Source organism: Ochotona princeps, chromosome 1 (genome assembly GCF_030435755.1).
Source record: "Ochotona princeps isolate mOchPri1 chromosome 1, mOchPri1.hap1, whole genome shotgun sequence".
Classification (NCBI taxonomy): domain Eukaryota; kingdom Metazoa; phylum Chordata; class Mammalia; order Lagomorpha; family Ochotonidae; genus Ochotona; species Ochotona princeps.
Genome location: NC_080832.1, coordinates 77,365,556 through 77,382,587, shown reverse-complemented (window position 1 = coordinate 77,382,587; position 17,032 = coordinate 77,365,556).

The following is a 17,032-nucleotide window of genomic DNA, read 5'->3' as shown; positions in this document are numbered from 1 at the left end:
TAGTGTTAACTGTCTCTTTCATCAGATGGGTATTGACAGTAAAGCTACTTTGTTGCTACCTGTTCCTTTCAGAAGCAATTATAGATCCTAGGTTGCACTCTTTGTATTTGCTAGATGTAATAGAAAAGGTCAACTTGCATTGTTTATTTTCCTAAAGGCTGAACTTTGATGTTTGCTTTGTTTATTTGAAAGCCACGGTGACACAGGCAAGTGTACTCATAAACACACACACACATACACACACATATATAAACACTCTTGCACACTCACTTTCAGAGAGAGAAACTTAGTTCATCTGGTTCAAGTTTCAAAAGGCTACTATAGCCAAGTTTGGATCAGACTGAAGTTAGGAAATAAAAATGTCATTTGGGGCTCCATGTGGGCATTAGAAATCCAAGTGCTTGAGCCACTGTCTAACGCCCACCTTACACTATCCATCAGGGTTGAGGTAAATGGTTTCCTGTCTGTATTTACTCATAACTACCATAGTGAAGTACAGAGTGAATGCCATGTATCTTTTTTTTGTTTTACATTTTTTTATTAATTATTATGCATTATGTGACAGTTTCATAGGCTCTGGGAATCCCCCCACCCCTCCCCACGCCCCTCCCCCCGGTGGATTCCTCCACGTATCATTCATTTATATAATTTCTATGGCTTCACTGTGTTGTCTTATTTTGCTAATTTTTTCCCTACTTTGTATCTTTTTTTAAGGCCAACACGAAGCATTATTTATTTCTGAATAAGATTATTTGGAAAAGTTACAGAAAACAAGAAGAGATGGGGGCAATTTCTTTCATCCACTAGTTCACTGCTCAAATAGCCATATTAGCTAAGGATCACGCAGGCCAAAGCCAGGATCCAGGAGCTTTGTCCAGGACTCTCAAATGGGAACCGGGTCCCTAGTATTTGGGTCATTCTCTGCTGTTTTCCCAGGGCATCAGCAGGGAGTGGGTTTGGAAGTAGAGCAGCCAGTACTTGAACCAGCACTCATGCCAGGAGTTAAAGACTTTGGCTTCATTCACTGTGCTACAACCCTGGCTTCTTTGATGTCCTTTTAATCAGTTTTGAGGAGGCTCATTTGTTATGATTAAAATTGTGCTAATAATGAGTTAAGCAGATAGCACTTAAATATGGCCATTTGTATTAAAGATATTTTGCTTTGTCTTACACTGTTGTCGGGTTGATATCAACTCATATTTTGATTCTTAGCCTAGAAACTATTCTTTATCTGTGAAAATGATGGAAAGCAAAATGAAAAGAAATGGCTTGGCACATTAGTTCTTCAAGGTTGAATTCAGATACAAATTGTGATTGGCTCAAGCAAATCTTATCTGAACAATTGAGAAAATGTTATTTCCAAAAAAAAATCATTTGATGGTAATTCATAGGTTGTGTTGAGAAGTTTCTATGAGTAACAGATTGGCACTTTAAAACTTTATGTTCCCAAGGGTTATGACTCTTCCCAGATTTCTATACATCTTTCTTTTCCCTCCAGTTTATCTGGTCCCATACACAGGTTTCAAAGTTTGTTTAGCTACTAAGTCATGTTTAATCTAAAAGCTGTGCAATGCCAAACACCACTAGGGATTGATGGATGACACAAAGATCAGGGTTCTAAGCAAACAATGAATACGACTTGGAGAAGGCTTTGTGAGGTCAACAAAAGAATAATGAAACAAAAACAAAAGATAAGAAAGGAAAGAATCATACTGAAGAAAAATTTGTTACCATACAGAAAGAGAGACAAAATTGTTGGAGGGAGATTGAAATAGTAATGGCTTTTTAAGCTTGCATTGCAAATCAATTATTTAACAATAAAAAGAGAAAAATGTGATTCTCTTATCAAGTCACCAGTTATTGGCCCAAACATGTCTTTGGTGTTATTAACAATGACAATTAAATTAACGGTTGTGTGTGTGTGTGTGTGTGTGTGTTTGTGTGTGTGTGTGTGTGTGTGTGTGTGTGTGAGAGAGAGAGAGAGAGAGAGAGAGAGAGAGAGAGAGAGAGAGAAGGAAATTATGCCACATATTTCTATGGTCTTTACCACACACTGAGGCTAAGCATCTCTGCAAGAATTCACCCAGGCAGGGGGCAGTGCTGTGGAATAGTAGTCTAGGTCTCTCTTGTTGCTGGTATTCCATATGGGCGCCAGTTGATGTCCTGACTGCTTCTCTTCTGATCCACCCACCCCTCCCTGCTTATGCCCTGATAAAGCAGGAGAAGATGGCTCAAGCCCATGAAACTGCACCCATGTGGAAGATCTGGAAGATGGTCCTGGCTCCTGACTCCTGGCTCTGGCTTTAGATTGACTCAGTTTCATTTGTTATGACCATTCTGGAGTAAACCAGCAGAGGGAAGATCTTTCTCTCTGTCTTTCCTTCTCTCTGTAATTCTTTCAATTAAAAATAAATATCTTTTTAAAATATTTATTTAAAAAATATTTATTTTTAATTGGAAGGCAGAGTTATGGAGAGAGGGAAAGATAGAGAAGTTCTTCTATCAACTGGTTCACTCTCAAATGTCCACAATAGCCAGAGCTGAGCTGATCCAGATCTGGGAACCAGGAGCATCTCCCTGGTATCCTACACAGGAGAGTCCCAAGGACTTCATCAATCCTCCACTGCTTTCCCAGGCACATTAGCATGGATCAGGATTGGAAGTGGAATAGCCTAGTGTCCTGACCTGCAGGACACAACGCTCAAACCCTGAGGGTGGACTGGGAATGTGGGGCTGCTAGCCCCTGGGCTGCTAGCGCAAGAAACACACGGACACACATACGTGGTGGAAAAGAGTGCCTCCCTCTTTATTTTACTCCTCATATATATACCTTCTTCTCTAGGGGAGGAGGGAAATGGGAGGGGTTTCCTGGGAGTAATTATCTTCATTGAAGCAGGGAAGGAACTAATCATCTATATTGAAACAGGGGAGGAACTAATTATTTGAACAGGAACAAGCATGGAGGTTCTATTCTGCTTGCTCTACACAGGATGTTCTGGCCTAATATCCTGCTTGCCCAAGGCAGGCTTTGCAATGCAGCAGGCTGCCAGGTCGGCCAAGTCGAAGGCCCATAAGTCTGTGGCTCCTAACAGCCTAGACAGGAATTATACCCATATGAATACCAACACCACAGGGTGGAGGGTTAACCTGATGTACCATCGTGTCAGCTCAACAAATAAATAATTAAAAAACAAAACAAAATAGAATTCACTCAAGATTTAGGAGGATAATAAATTAGATTACTACTTCCAGTGGTAACAGCACATACTCTGGTATCACACAAGTTTCAGTTCCAACTTTGTCTCAGTCAACTCTGTGTATATGTGAATATACTTAGTTGATTTGAAATTCCATTTCATCTTCTGCAAAGAAAATGTCATGTTTGTGCTGCATGCTGTGTTCCCTATGTATGGTGAATATTCAATTGTGTGTTGCAAATTATGTTGACAATCGTCATATTATTTATTTTCCTTTTAAGTTCTACTTAATAATATTAGTTCAACTTATCTTCATCTTTCCAATATGCTTCTCTTCACTCCTCTTTCTTTCCATTCATCCACTACATATTAGAGCTTCAGATGAAACAGAAGAATCATTAATTCTGAGCCATGGAATTGAACATAACAGGAAGTGGTCATTACCTTTATCCTTATTTTAAACAGTGAAATGTCTAGACGGTTCAAAAACAACTTTTATCTGTGTATGATTTCAAGAATAGAATAAATAACCTCTTTGGGTATTGTCAAATAATATATTCTTTATGTGTGTTCTAGGTTGCTCTTCAATTTCAATCAATGTATTTAAAAGAAAAATTTTGCATTACTATCTATATTAAATTCATGTTTAAATCATCACATTTTTAATCTTCTTGGGTCTAACTGAATGTCATTCAGATTCCTTATTATTTCTGTCTAGTAAAAATGTGGATGAAAACAAAAGATATCACCTTTTATTTAACAGTGAATACAGTCTCTAAAATTATCAAGGAGTTATGAATCCAGTTGAACTTTGAATGGCTGTGAGTCTAGTGTCCTGGCGGAAGCTCAGGACTTCTGTCACATAAATATGTATGCGGAAGCCTAGGGACTAGCAAAAAGATTTCATAAGATTCTTAGATCACCAAGTCTTGTGGAAGGACAAGCTTGATTTTTACCATTACAACACCTGAAACTAGGAGTAAACTAGAAATCAGTTGAAGTGGAAAAACAGCCACAAACCTGTTAAACTCTTTATTGAATAGGTCAGCTTCTTATTCTATATGCTTGACAAAGAACAGCGGAATGAATTTTGTGGAAAAATTTCCATTTCAGCTGCAAATGTTTTTCATAGGTATTGCCTGGCAGATAATAAAAGCTCAGACATATGAAGCAAAAAGCAGGAAAATATGGTTCATGCTAAAATAAAATAAAATAAAATGAGCACATTCACAGAGACGCTGATTTTACAGTTTGAAAAATTCCCAATCAAAAAAAATGCAAAATCTGAAATGATCCAAAGTACAGAACTTTTTGAATGATAGTCTGACAATGCCAGTGACAGTCCACACCTGACCTCAGTTCTGAGCTGCAGTGAACATCCACATGCACTAAAAATAATGCATAAAATTACCGCCAGTCTCTGGGAAGATGACAAACATGAAATAGAAATAACTTTTTTGTTTAGACTTATGTTCCATTCCAAAGTAATTCATTGTGTATTATAAATTTTCCAAAATCTGAAAAAAAAAAAGCATCAGAATCTGGAATACTTCTAGTTCCAAGCATTTCAGACAAGGGATATACAGCACATAGCAGAAAAAAAAAAACTTTAAGCAACTACTGAAGTGTATTTTAAAATTTAAAGGCAGACATGGACCAAAATGTGCAAAAATATGAATGGTGTCAACAGAGAAAGAAAATATCAAATATGAAGCAAATGTAAATTTTGGGACTGAATACTGTTCTGAAATGATGAAAAAGTCTAATGAACCTCACCTTATGCTGAAGAGCAGAATAGAGAATTAGTCAGCTAGAATTTTGTAAGTCAGTAGAACTCATTTAAACTGAAATGCAGAAAATAAAAGAATTTAAAAATAACCGCAGAGAGCATCAGTCTTGTGGGACATCATAGAATGGTCTGCCCTATATGGACAAAATTAGAGTGGCTGAAGGAAATGGAGGAGAAAGAAAAAGAACAAAGTATTTCTGCACAGGTTCAAGAGACTCAGAGAAACACAGCCAACACAAACACAAAGAGTCCGCACTAGAGATGAAGTGAGGTGACTTTGCTAAAAATCAAAGATGAAATTTAAAACGCAGTCCCAAAAAGAATACTTGTATATTGAAATGTACAAGAAATAAATAGGAAGGTAATTTACAATCAATAGCAGAATCCAGAAAACAAAGGAATCACATTTTAAAACTATCGGTAAAGAAAATAAAAAGGAAACGCTGGTTGAGAGAACTCATTCCCTTATTGGAGTGCCCAGACTGGAGTCTGCTTCTGCTCCCGATTCCACCTGGGAGTCAGTTAGTGATGTTTAAAGCACTGTGAAGGTGACCTGCTCTGTGTTTAGCCTCCTGGCCTTGACCTTGGCCAAACCCAGCTTTTTCAGTCATTTAAAAAATGGACCAATGTATAGGAGATCTCTATATATTCTTTAACTGTGCTATTTATATAAATAAGTAAATATTTTTAAAAGGAAAAATTTACAATTTTATACACAGCAAAAAATCTTTTTTAAGAATTTAAGATTTATTGGGCCCACAACAATGGATCAGTGGCTATGTCTTAATTTTGCAAGTTTCAAGATTCCATATGGGTCCAATTTGTGTCCTACCTGCTCCACTTATCATTCAGCTCCACGACTGTGGCCTAAGAAAGTAGTAGAGGATGGCCCAAAACCTTGGCACCCTATACCCATGTGCGAGACCTGGAATAAGTTCCTGGCTCCTGGCTTTAGATTGGCTCTGCTCTGGCCACTGAGGCCATTTAGGGAGTGAACTAGCAGATGGAAGATCTTTCTCTCTGTTTCTCCTTCTGTCTTTCCAATAAAAACAAATAAAACTTAAAAAAAAAAAGTATTAAGATTTATTTCAGATTTCTTTTAGACTCGAAATTTAAGTCTCCATTATAGGAGTGCTATGCTGTAGGAAATACAAGGCAATTCCCAGGCTGAACGAATTTGGTCTCACAGGCAAGTCAAATGTGTAAGACGCAATGAAGTATACTAGAAGGAAAAATATATGATAAATTAAAAACACTAAAAAACTGATCTTTAAAATACTGTTTACTTTTTAACAAATTATAAAGATTACTTTCTTATTTTTATTTATTTGAAGGGGAAAGGGTTATCCTTCATCCACTGGTTTACTCCACAAATGCTTACAACAGTAAAGAATGGGCTAGGCCAAAGCCAGAAGCCTGGGACTCAATACAGGTTTTCTTCGCAGGTGACTGGAACTTAGGCACTTGAGTTATTAGCTGATTAATTCCATGGTGCTGATTAATGGAAGCTAACATCTGGAGTAGAACTGGGTCTCAATCTTAGGTGCTCCAATGTGCTATCTTAATTTGTGAGCCAAATGTCTTCCCCTCAGTTTTAATTAATGTACAGTAGCAAAATATTGTGATATTTACAGCTTAGTAAGAGCAAAGATTATGATAGCACTTCACAAAATGTACAGTGAGATAAATGGAATCATGGGCAGTATAATTCTTACATTATTTATGAAGTGAAAATGCTTATTAAGAATGAAGTGATTAATTAAAATATAACTTTTAGTCACCATAGAAACCACCTAATGAATATGTTTTTACAGTTAAAAAAGAACATGAAGACAAGTGTAAAACAGAAAGAGTGGGCAAATTCAAAAATAAGCAACAAATGAACCAAGAAAAAGTCAGAGAAACAAATTTAGAAAAGAAAGATGGCAACCTTAGCCTTAATTATGTTAGTAATTGCATTAAATATAAATTTTTTGATGCTTTGATTAAAGGGCAGTGGTAATTTAGACAGATAAAATACTGAAACAGATCCAATATACTTAGTCTTTACAAGAAATATGCATTAAAGGCACATTTATGTAAAAAAAAGAATGGAAAAATTAACCATGTTGCCTAAAACACAGTAATTCTAATATAATTGTATTACTAGAAGACAATATAGAATTAAGAACAGAGAAAAGAGTGATCATATATAGAATGTTGGCATATTTGATACTCATGAAGAGACTAATTTGTTCAGAAACATGACAATTATGACTTGAACGCATCTACACCAACCTATTGAAATTTTGCGTAAATTCTTAGTATTTTTCCTCTTGGAGTCCTTTTTTTCCTGACTGCTCTATGATATTACCAATACTTAACTATTGTTGTCAGATATGCTCATGTTCCGTGGAGAACAATGCTGCTAACCAAGGAGAGGTTATTTGCTAAACCTATTTATTCTAACTTGTTTTGATTTCTTCAGAAGGCACGGAATGCACTGCTGTGACATTTACTAGGTAGAAGAAACTGGAATTTAAGCCTGATGCCTGTAGTACCATACATTTACCCCCAAACTCTCCAAACTTCAGTTCTGGATAAAGAAATGGAGATGAAAACATTTACTTTTCATCATACTGTCAGGATATGTTGAACCATTGAATATATCCTGACAGTAGGAAGCTGAACCATACTTACAGTGTCGGGAAACACTTTAATAGTGGAATGATGGATTTATGGCTGTTCCTGAAAGATTACACAGTGTAATACTAGAGGGGGAATCAGTAGGTGGAAAGGGGACTTGAGGAAGGGCATAGGAAATCCAAGAGCCTACAGTATCAGACAATAATAATTCAAAATAAACAAACAAAACAGCAAAAGTACTTTTCTTTTAGTTTTGCTTTTTAAAATCTTTATTTATTATTATTATCATTTTATGACATAGTTCCATAGGCTCCTGGCATTTCCCTTTTCCCCTCCCCAACTCCCCCTTCACCTAGTTCCTCTATATCATTACTAAAATATAGTTCCTCATACACAGTCATACTTCCATCATTGCGGGCATGGACAATGGCAGAGTCCAGCATCCTATTGTCAAGATACAGTAAACAGTTTCATTGTAAGTCCATCTTTGTCTGAAAGTAGAGATGCATACTACATTATATCCTCACATCTGGATGTTAGTCTCCATTTACAGTTACTGTACATTCCCTTAAGTGAAAAGTCACAATGGAAAATCAACAATAGAAAGAAAAATAGAAATTTATAATGCAATGAAGTTTAATAACACGTTACTAGATATGTCAGTCTCCATTAAACAGCTACTATACATTCCCTTAAATGAAGAGCCACAAAACAAAATCAGCAACAGGAAAAAAGAAATTAACAACACCAAGAAGTTAAATAACATGCTACTGAAAGATTAATGTGTTGCTGAATAAATGAAAAAGAAAATCAAGAACTTTCTCAAAAAAAATGATGCTACTGTATGATCTATGAGTCATTGAATGATTTAATCAGAAGAAACTGCTTTGAAGAGATGAAACTAACAAAAACAATTCCTTAGTCTTGCTTTGAAGCGTGTGTGAGATAACATACGCAGTTCTCGATGGATGGGAGCCATTGTCTCAGGCCTGGTTGGGACCTGCGTTCTTGCCTCCTGCACCTGAACCCGGTGGTATCATCTGGTCAGCTTTGATCAAAACAACCCTCCCAAACGGAGTTGAAAAAGCCCAAGAAGTTTCTGAGAAAAAGCTCATGGAACTATACCTTTCATTTTTGGCCTTTTTTATTCTCCCAAAAGGGAAAATTAGAAGATTTGGAATATAATTAAACTAGAAGGCAATCTGTATTCTGAAAAACGGATTAAGATTTCATTTTTAAAAAAGGAAAGGCAAATCATTTGAAGCAAACATTAATTTTTTCTTCTTTTAATTTGCTATTTTAATGTTTAGTATGGAATTGAAGGGATTGCTGACACATGTGGGCCACTGATTGGCAAGGGTAGGCTTGAGAAAGGTAAAGTGGGTGAGAAAAGCTTTTCTGCCTCCCCTCTGGTGACCTCAGCAGGGGGCAGTAGTGTGACTGTGGGGAGAGTGTGTGTTGCTCCTTGTTGTCAGAATACATTAGTGTCAGGGGATGGAAGTGGTCTCAGGGAGCCCTGTCAAGGGCAGAATGTTTTGTGGGTACTGTTTTAGTGGTAGTCAGGTAAGGTTTTAGAGGTAGTCAGGTGAGGTTTTTTTTTCTGTAGAAGAAAATTTTTATTGGCTGGTTAATCATATCACTACATTTTTATTGCAATATAGTACTCATTTTAAGCACTTAAAAATGGAAGGTGTACAAAGATTAAATTAAGACACGGTAAATTGACTATATATTTGGTTTTTATATAAAGGTCATAACCACACTGTTGACATGTAATACTGTTATAATACAACAGTTAACTTGTGAGTCTACAACAGAAATCATCTGTAGTTAAACAGGAAACAAGGCTGAAAAGCACCATGTTAAAACAAAACTACTGGGACTAACAGGTCGGGATTGTAAGTAGCAACAAACATATTCACTCAGCTCCTGAGTATTTCAAGTTTTACAGTACACATTAAAAATGATTTATTCCATCAACACTATAAATTCAAACTGTCGATCTTTATGCATTTTGCAAGTTACACTGATTGGATGCTTATATAGGAGTGGGGGTCAGAACGTCTTCCCAATTTGAAGTTTTACATCACCCACATGCTAACACAAACACAGCTTGTTCCATTTTCCTTTCCCCCTCTCCCCCACACAAAGAACGTAGGATTTTTTTGGTTTCTTTTAAGTAATTTATAGGATTTGTGATGATTAATTTAAATGTCTGAAATTCAGCAATATTTAACTCTTAGACAACTAAGAGGTTAAAGATGGAAAATAATTTCTCCTAACACTAAGTTAGAAAATCGTTTGCATCACCTGACTACCACTAAAACAGTGTAGGCCTGACTTCCTGCTTGGTGCCCTAAACTGGCTGCCTGATTCAGACCTGCCTTTAGCAGCTCCTGGTTGCTGGCTGGAGACTTTCCTTTCAGCTGCTCTGGCCATGTCCCCACATCACTTGATTGCTGACATGGTGTTTGTTTCATTGCATCAGCGGTGATTAATTCCATCTATCCTCACATGGGCTCTTCTTTGTTCTTTCTGTGTAAGTTGTAGGCCTGTTTGCTGTCCACGTAGTAGGCACACAGAGAGAACTGCAGGGCTGCATAAGTCGTTGTTATGTAGAGTCGGAATGTTGAGCTGCCTGTACCGATTCGGTTACTTACGGTTGTATGATTTTATGGAGGTATACTTTACCTGAAGCCTCAGTTTTCTCATCTGTAAAATGTTCATAATGACACTTGCTCAGTAGTATTGCTGGGAGGATGGACGACATGCTGTTTGTAAATAATTTAATACAGTGTTTGGGACAGGTAACTAGCACATACACACACTAGACTACACATAAATTCAAACTAATTTTACTACCATCATTTCAGTTGATTTTTATTTATAATTGTCAGTGTTTATGCTTAACTACAGTGTTTTCACTCTTTATTTGTTTAAGTCTTTATTTGCCAAAACATTAAGCCTTTGACTATAATGTAAATTGAAATTCTGTTTCTCAAAAATTAAAAAAAGAAAACAATTAAAATGACTAATGAAAGGATTACTGATGTTGAATATAGAAAGTATTATTCCTATCAATATTTGCTGAATCTTGCTGTATAAATCATTGGTTTTAAATCAATATATCTTAGGAAAAAGTATTGAGAAGTTTATTATTTTACACCATTTCTTAACATGAGCTTTCAGCTGTGGCTTGGCTATGCAAATAGAGGTCACTGGTGTCACTAGTTGTGTATGCTTAATGTACATTAAAATCTATTTCTGTTTTATATAAAACGTAATGTTATAATAATTGAGTTGAGCCAAAATAGTTTTGCAAATTTATTTTTATTTGAAAGGCACATTTACAGAGAAGGAGAAACACGGAGAGATAGTCCATCCACTGGTTCATTAGCCAGGTGACTGAATGACTGTGAAGCCAGGAGCTAGCAGCCAAGAGCTATATCTGGGTCTCCCATTTGGGTATAGGGGCCCAAGGCCTTGAGCCATCCTTTGTTGCTTTTCTAGGTCATAAGCTTGCTTTTCTAGGTCATAAGCATGGAGTTTTCCTGGGAAGCAAAGTCCAGATTCCAACCAGCACCAATATGGGATTCTAGTACTGCAGATAGCAGATTATACTAGTGTGCTGGCCCAGAACCAAATTCTTTTAAAGATTTATTTTATTTATTCGAAATGCAGCATCGGCTATATGGGAGAGAGAGAGAGAAGAAGAAGAAGAGAGAGGGAGTGAGAGAGAATGAATCTTGCATCTACTGGACCACTCATTAAATTGCTGTAATAGTAAGGGCTGGGCCAGGCCAAAGCCAAAAGCCAGGAGTTTTGTTTGGGTCTCCTACATGGTTGCATGAATCCAGTGACTTAGGACATTCTTTGCTACTTTCCTAGGCATGTCCAGATGGAGCTAGATCAGATGTGGAGCAGCTGGCACTCAAGCCAGTGTGCATACAGGAAGCTGACAAAGCAGGTGGCAGGTTATTCAAAAGTTTTAGTCCAAAGTCAGACAATTTTTAAATAAGAAATGATTTCTGCTTTGTTGTAAGCATAGGAAAGACTAACTGATCATGCAGATTGTTGAATGAAAACTGGTTACAGCTCACTAAGGTCCTATGTAAGATCCTTAAGGTTTAGCAGTGACCTGAATAAACCACTGGAAATTAAACAATGGTTTCTACAATACTTCCTGAGCTGAATCAGATCATAGACTAAGCTCCTTAAATAGAGGGAAAGATTTGTGTCATTGAAGAAGGACCTTGCAGTAATCTGAACTATACCTTATAGTCTTTCTCCAATATTTTACAGCGAATATATCATTGGTGAATAACTATAATTTGATCCATACGTGCCAAGATATCAAAACTAATTTATGAGTGAACTTGAAAAAACTGAATATGGTATGGCATGAATATCCACTTTTGGAAACATCATACATATAAATATACATGGAATATATATTATTTTATTATGTCTGAAAGGGTACACTGCTGTGGCTGTTTCTATTTTGTAGTTTTACGTAAGGATCAATGGTTGCATTTGGATGGAGAAATCCAAGGACTATCTCTTGGTGACATGATTTGTGGCTCTCACACTCCTTTTTCTCCTACCATGTGTTCTGTATCTGCCATTTTTTACTTTCAACATGACTCCTGTCTTTATTTTAAAATGCAATTTTTCCACTATATGAATGTTACAACATTTATCAGCAGCATAAAACGTGTTCTTCAATTACATATTGCTTTGTGTGTGTATTTACTTTCTCTTCTTGATATTGTGTTACTTGAGGATATGAAACCTTTCCTTTTGTGCCATGCTCAAAATAGCTTGATAATCTAGGGGAATTTCCATATTCATCGACTTTTTGTACCTAGTGTTTCACATATTAGTCACTAGACGATGCAAAGGCCAAAAAACTCAATAATAGCAACCAAACAGACAAGTCCTCACACTCAAATTCTGAAAGTCTAGGATAATAAAATGTATTAGCATTTCTGAGGATGCTAAAATGGAGAAATTAAGCTACCTGCTCTTTATTCTGTAAAGATTTATTTATTATTTTTATTACAAAATCAGATATACAGAAAGGAGGAGAGGCAGAGAGGAAGATCTTCCATCCAATGATTCACTCCCCAAGTGAGCACAACGGCTGGTGCTATGCTGATCCGAAGCCGGGAACCAGGAACCTCTTCCAGGTCTCCCACGCAGGTGCAGGGTCCCAAATCTTTGGGCCGTCCTCGACTGCTTTCCCAGGCCACAAGCAGGGAGCTGGATGGGAAGTGGAGCTGCCGGGATTAGAACCGGCGCCCATATGGGATCCCAGTGCGTTCAAAGCGAGGACCTTAGCCGCTAGGCTACGCTGCTGGGCCCCTGCTCTTTATTCTATGAAACCAGCCAGATGAGGGAGAAAATAAGATGGTTGAATTTTCCTGTTGCTAATAGTAAATCTTTCATGACATTTGTGTAGAACAATGCTGTATTTTTAATGTATAACCCACCGAAGTTTAACACATAGTTCTTCTGTGCAATATTATATTCACATGCCTGAATAATTAGTTCTAAGATATTTTATGGAGAATTTTCTTTCACAACTTTGAGTATCATGAAAATTAAAAAAAATAGGCCTTCAAATAGCAAGCTGACTTAGAAAGTGAGAGAAAATGATTTTTAATGAATAAAAATGTTGGTATTCTAGCTTTTTCTTAGGCTGAATGAAATTAATCAGGCCCCACCATGTTCTTGATTATCCAAAATGCCTTGAGAATTTTTTACATTTACTTTATTTGGGGATCTTACCACTCAGAGTAAAACTTTATTTTCTATAGCATCAGGAAATCTCAGAGATGTTTTTCTGAAAGAAACTTCACAATATTGTATACAATATTGTTTTACATACCTGTAAATGTAAATTATTATAATTGAAGTATATATGCAAATGTCTATGCAAATTTATCTTTATTCTTATAGAAAAAAGTATTAAGACAACACAGGTCACAAAAGCCTCTTTCTATATTGGGCTTTTTGGTTTAGAAACTCTATCAAACTCACGAAGACAAATACTCATGTATAATTTGTAGTTTCCATCGCAAAGTTTGTAAAATGTCAATTCTTGTACTGTTTGAATGAGTCTGGTATGAGGTTTTTTTTGGATGGAAAAGACCTTATTTTCAAATCAGTTCACTGAATTTAATAAAGTTAGACTAATGCCACAAGGAAGTAAAGAAATAGAAAACACTAAAACGCAACACAAAATCTTGGACTTTCTAAATACCATGGCGTAATAGACATTTTTATCACTCCTGCCATTTCTCACTATACATAGAAATAATTTAGATTTATTAAATTTAGTTAGTTGAATTGATGTTTAGTCATGAAGATTTTTGTGAGAAAGATAATGCCTTTTTTTGAGAAAACAGGTTGGATAACTGTGTGTGTCAGATCTGTCTGTATCACAACAGAAATGATGTTAGCATTTGCCTACTTAAGGAAGAAACACATTTCCTATTGTGAATGTCTTTTTTTCTCTTTATTGTCTATTTTTATCCTGTAGTGAACTAATTTTTATTAGAATGCGGTAATTTGTTGTGTTGCAGGTATTAAATCAGAGTAATTGGAGTTCTACTGTAAGGGTCACTATTTCTCTTCTGTGGCTGGGTAACTGCATTGTGCAATTTGTGGAAAGAATAGAATTCCAGCTTGGAGAACACTCCACTGAATGTTTTACAAGAACATCCAGAAGAGAAACAAATAAACCAATGTTGGCATTTACATCATTAGATAGACTAATAAAGCAAAATTTGAAAACTCAAAGTGAAAAAGAATAAGCCTTTATTATAAAATAACTGGAACGACTAGTAAGATTTAACTACCTAATATTCATTGGTAGTAATGCCTATAGAAACCCATTATTTTAGATTTGTTAAGATTAGTTTTAGATTTTTTTTAGTGGAATGAGTGTGAATAGCATTTGAACTTGTTGAAGTGACTCAAACGTAGGAGAAAGTACTGGAAAGGAGATGGTTTAGAACATTTCAGTGTTTTGGCTTGAACTAGTGATCCAGAAAGATCACTTCCAGACCCAATCTTATCCTCAGGAATTGCTTGCCCGTGGCCAATACAACAAACTCATTTCCTCATATTTCAGATGTCTTACCTCTTCTTGTTATAGGACAACATGATCAAATGAAGGAGCTTTGTAAAACCCTGGTTTGCTATAAATGTATGGACTATATATTTTGTTGATGTTGAAATTATTTAAGTAGATTTAAATATAAATTATTATATAAATTATTTAAGTAGATTATCATTATGAAGTTCTGGGTGTACTTTTTAGATTATAGTTGAGCTTTTCACTTTGGAACTAATAAATCTTAATTAAGAGGAGGCCAAACTGTTATGATCTTTGGGAATCAGGCAAAAAGAATGCAGTATTTGTTAGAACTTTTGTGTGGTAATTAGGAAAATGACCTGACGGGTTATCAAATTCAAAGTCTTACAATAGACCAAATCAAACCAATTTGATTAAAAGATATTTTCCATGGTTTATAAGGACTTCCACAGCCAACTAGTCCTCTATTCCAATACAAGCAAGTTCCATGTTGTGCAATCCTTTCTTGGGCAATTCTGTATCCTTAGGCCACACTAAAATAAGGATCAAAAAATAATACTATGATTTTTGCAAAGTTATGTTTTTTTGACTCTGTTCTAATTCACTATGACAACACTACATGCATGCTGCGTATAACGTTCTTAAATTTTATGTCGTTTACAGCCAGAAATTCACTTTTTGAACTATCTAGTAGTATCTTTTGCTGTATTTTCTTTTAGTCTTACCACAATTGGTATCATGAAAGGAGTAGCTTTGTCCCAATGACATCTGATAAAAATAATTCTAGAACAGGGTCAGTCTGTAGCCTGCCAATGCCCATTGTTGGCTATGTTGGTGAATCTTTCTTGGTATTAACCTTCAGTAGCTTCTACTATGGGAAATGAAAGTAGTCCAAAGTTCTGTAGTTTCCTCCATTCTACCTTGCTGCTCCACCTATTTTGCTTTTCCTTGTTCTTCAGTGGATACCCTCATATTATAGTGTCTGCTAAAGGTATCCAGACTCAGGTGTGGGTTCTTTTAAAAAATTATTTATTTGTTATTTGAAGGGCAGAGTTACAAAGAGAAGAGGAGACAGAGCAAGAGAATCTTCCATCTGCTGATTTACTTGCCAAATGGTGCAGTGGCTGAAGTTGGCCCAATCTAAAGTTCAGAGCTTCTTCCAGGTTTCCCGCATGGGTACATGGAGGGATTCAAGGACTTGGGCCATCCTCTGTTGATTTCCCAGAACCTAAGCAGGGAGCTGGATCAGAAGTGGAGCATCTGGGACACAAATTGGTGACTATATGGGATACAGGCACTGCAGATAGAGGCTTAGCCTACTATGTTAAGGTGTCCACCCCTGTGCTATTCTTGTAATTAACTCTTTCCTTTGATTTTGATAAGTCACCCTTCAGTTAAAAGTGTATCCTTCCTTAAACACAGTGTAACGCAAAGTGAGTTTCAATCTCTCTAATACAATCTACTGTACACACATCTTAGATCCCTGCCAGACATAAATTAATAGTGTTTAGACTTAAATGGCAAATATTACTGAAAATTAACAGAATAGAATCTCCTTATTGTACTAAATTTTGGGATTTTCCTTTAACTTTGTTCATACAAAGAATTCATTTTTATTTTAGTACTACATATACTTATTGGTATTATGGTCATCTTTCCTACCACTTCTGCAAATAAAATTAGTCTCTCTTTCTCTCTTTTTTGCTTAAAGAAGAGTGTTATAGTCCCTTGCAGATTTTAGGCTTGATTCTTCAATTTATCAATCAAGTGGGAACCTTTATTCTATTACATAACTTTTTCTTGCACAGCTTTTTTTTTTTTTTTTTTTTTTTTTTTGGTGCATGAAGCTTACATGATGAGATAAAGCATTACTTTGGTTCTAACATAATCCCCATCCTCAGAATGCCTTGTGTTATTGAAATCACACAAAGTGTACATGCCTTTTCAGTGATGCCTAAGAATGAAGTGTTACAGCAGGCTCCTGGTTTCCCCTGGCTTGTAGCATCCTGAGAGATGCCAAAATTGGACAAGGAACATATTTTATAAAAGAAGGAAAAAATTCCATGGAAGACAAACATAGATCACTTAAAAATAATTTTTCTTCTATTTCTAATAAGATCGCCAGTCCACAAATATCAAAGACCACTTCCAAAAATTCACATAACATATTTGTATTGGAATGAAATAGAGATTTTAAGAAAACTTTAGCCATTGGACAGACGTAAGTTTTAAACAAATTATTTTATTCCTGGAAGAAAAAAAACTCAAGCTGACATAAAATTAAGATTTGTCTCTTAAAGATGATACATCAATTCAGTA